This window comes from Eucalyptus grandis, chromosome 1 (assembly GCF_016545825.1).
Source record: "Eucalyptus grandis isolate ANBG69807.140 chromosome 1, ASM1654582v1, whole genome shotgun sequence".
Lineage (NCBI taxonomy): Eukaryota > Viridiplantae > Streptophyta > Magnoliopsida > Myrtales > Myrtaceae > Eucalyptus > Eucalyptus grandis.
In genome coordinates, this window is record NC_052612.1 from 9,038,893 (window position 1) to 9,042,414 (window position 3,522).

Here is a 3,522-nt window from a genome sequence, read left to right on the forward strand (position 1 = left end):
TGAGACCTCATGAATTGAACTATCCGACGCATGACTTAGAGCTTGCCGCGATCATCTTTGCCCTAAAAATTTGGAGACATTACTTGTGCGGGGAAAAGTTTCAGATCTTCACGGACCATCAGAGTCTCAAGTATTTATTCTCTCAAAAGGAGTTGAACATGAGACAACGCCGATGGATGGAATTGTTGAAAGACTACGACTGTGATATTCTATATCACCCGGAAAAGCGAATAAGGTCGCCGATGCTTTAAGTCGAAAGTCTTCAAAGGGCTCATACCGATTAAGGAGTGGAACTTAATCGAGAGAGCTCGAGATTCGGTATTCAAATTTGAGGTAGGCCACCTCTCGAGTTTTATGGCCACCCTCAGAATTGAACCGGATGTCCAGGTCAGAATCAAACAACTCCAACCGACAGATCCAGATGTATAGAGAATTCTTCAGGAAGACGCAGAGAAAAGAAAGACTGATTTTCAGATTTCTGATGACGGGACACTAAGATTCCAAGGACGATTGGTTGTACCTGATGATGTAGAGCTTAGAGAAGAAATTTTATCCAAGCACATCGTAGTAGTTACAACATTCATCCCGAAGCACTAAGATGTATCGTAATCTGCGTCAACACTATTGGTAGTCAGGTATGAAGGCGGATATCGCCAAACATGTGGCCAAGTGTTTGACATGTCAACAAGTAAAAGCTCAACATTGCAAGCCAGGAGGACTTCTGCAACCTCTCGCGATCCCAGAATGGAAATGGGAGCATATCACGATGGATTTCGTGACTGGACTACCAAGGAGTCAGAGAGGGAATGATTCGATCTGGGTGGTAGTCGACAGATTGACAAAGTCGGCTCACTTCATTGCAGTTCGAAAGGACCTCAGCTTGGATAGGCACGCAGACCTATATGTGCGCCAAGTGGTTCGAATGCATGGAGTGCCGGTTACGATAACATCTGATAGAGACCCGAGATTTACTGCTGCTTTTTGGAAGAGCTTGCAGAGTGCTCTTGGTACAAAGCTTCAGTACAATACGGCTTATCATCCTCAGACGGATGGCCAGTCCGAGAGGACAATACAGACCCTCGAGGACATGCTGAGAGCATGTGTTATAGACTTCAAAGGAAGTTGAAGATCAGCTTCATCTGGTAGAATTCGCCTACAACAACAGTTATCAGCAGAGTATTCAGATGGCCCCATTTGAAGCACTGTATGGCAGAGCGTGCAGAACACTAGTATGTTGGGATGAAGTCGGGGAAAGAAAGATAACAGGCCCAGAGTTGGTTCGGCAGTCAGTAGATGCCGTGGCAGTGATTAGAGACAGATTAAAGACAGCGCAGAGCAGGCAGAAGAGTTATGCAGATAAGCGCCGGAGGTCTTTGGAATTCCAAGTTGGTGATCACGTTTTTCTGAAGGTGTCACCAATGAGGGAACTTCGCGCTTTGGTAAGAAAGGCAACCGAGTCCGAGGTACGTAGGTCCGTTTGAGATTCTTGAGAGAATCGGGACCTTAGCGTATCGTCTTGCGTTGCCGCCAAGATTGGCGCAAGTGCATGACGTCTTTCACGTGTCGATGTTGAGGAAGTATGAGCCTGACCCGACCCACGTACTCAATTTTGAAGAATTGGACGTGGATGACCGTGTGTCATACGTCGAAAGACCGGTCTAGATTGTTGATCGCAAAGAGCAAGTTCTGCGTACAAAGACTATTCCCTTAGTCAAAGTGGTTTGGCAACACCACGGTATAGAAGGAGCAACATGGGAGACTGAGGAGTCAATGAGAGAATTGTACCCCCACCTTTTTAATCAAGTCTTGTAAGGTTTAAATTTCGAGGACGAAATTTTTATAAGAGGGGAAGAGTTGTGACATCCCAAATTTTCAACCCTGTCTTCTACTGAATAAATCGGGCATTTCATTGACGCGTCTATAGGGTTATTCTCAGAGCCGATCACTCTCGAGATAACTAGACTATCTGGGGAAATTATTAAGGAATTTTAAGGCAATAGACTTGAGAACTCGATCGGGAATCGGCTTTTCGACCGTGTCCATCTTTAGAGGTCACTACGGCACGCTTAAAAATCGATTTGAAATCGAGAGATAGGGCTGGATCGATAGAGATATGTGACTAATCGTGGGTGACACCACTAAATTAGAAAATTCTCGTCGGCCGACACTAGACTTGATTTTCTTATTGTTTTGGTACCCCGTGTCCGTAGTTGAATCCTCGAGATTTTCACGACAATCAAGAGTCGCCATTGAGTCGAGTGGGTTCATAGTGGCTCGAAGAAAATCGACCACGGAGTCATTTGCCATAAAAAGTTCTGAAAACTACCCGATAGTCTAGGTCACGCTAAAAACGCGCCGAATGAAAATTAACCGCCAATTCGAGTCCGATTTCAAAATTGAAGTTTTGGCCATGTCACAATAAATTTTTGGAACATCGACTCGCCTCGAAGATTTTCGGAGATTCGGGAAATTTTACGGAAATTGGGTTCGGACGTCATGGAAATTTGGCGAAGTTCTGATTGGCTAAATTAATGGGAAATTTGACTTTCGGGTTGAGCCTGTGTGTGTCGGAGATTTATAGAAAATTTCTTGGGATTTTTCTACATCAAAATTGGACCTCAATTTGGAGAGATGGGAGTCGAAATTTAATTCGAGCTTAGTTAAAATCGAACCTTAAGATGGGGGTGTGCATCATTGGCATCAACTTGGATTTTTGGTGGATTCTTGAATGAGGAAAAACGCAGAGACGATCAATGAATGATCAATTGAATTTGTGAGATTCAAATTGAGATGAATCAAGAGAGAATGGTTGTGCAATTTAAACCATCTCTCCCAAATTCGTGTACTGCCTCACCTACCAACAACATTTGGGCCATTTTGGCTTCTAAGAAACAAGATGGGAGGCTATTGTGAGCCAAGTAAATTATACACACAAGAAAATGGTTTGTGAGAGATATTTGGTAAAATATCATGCCAAAGGGCCCCCACCTCTTCCTCATCCTCTTCCCCAAGCTGCCGTGAGCTGCTTCTCTCCCCTTTCCATTTTTTTTCTCTGGCGTGCGACACCTCAAATAGCAACTGAAGAAGACCAAGCTGCTTTCTCGAAAAAATTTCCTTCGTCCGCCCGCTCGTCACTCTGCTCAAACCGCACGTCCACGAGCTGCCCATCTTCGGTCAACCATTCAGCAGCGGAGACCGCGTGCAGCTCCCACCGAGCGAGATCTCCCTTGCCAGCAGCTACAACCGCCCTGCTCCACTACCGATTGCTCCCCACTTCCCTTTGTCTCCTGGCGGTATCGCTTCTCCATTTGCTCGGTCAACAACGAAGCCGCCAAGACTCCTAATTTGACCGAGTGGCCGTGCCTTGTTGCCACTTGGCAGCACCTGCGTTTGGTTCGGTCAACAAGCAGACGCTGAAGACCACCGAGGAAGCCCGCGTCCGTCCGCGAGAGATTGTTCCCAACTTTGGTCGGCCACCGAAACCAGCGAAATCGAAGCTGCACGCGTCTTCCCCAGCTCCGT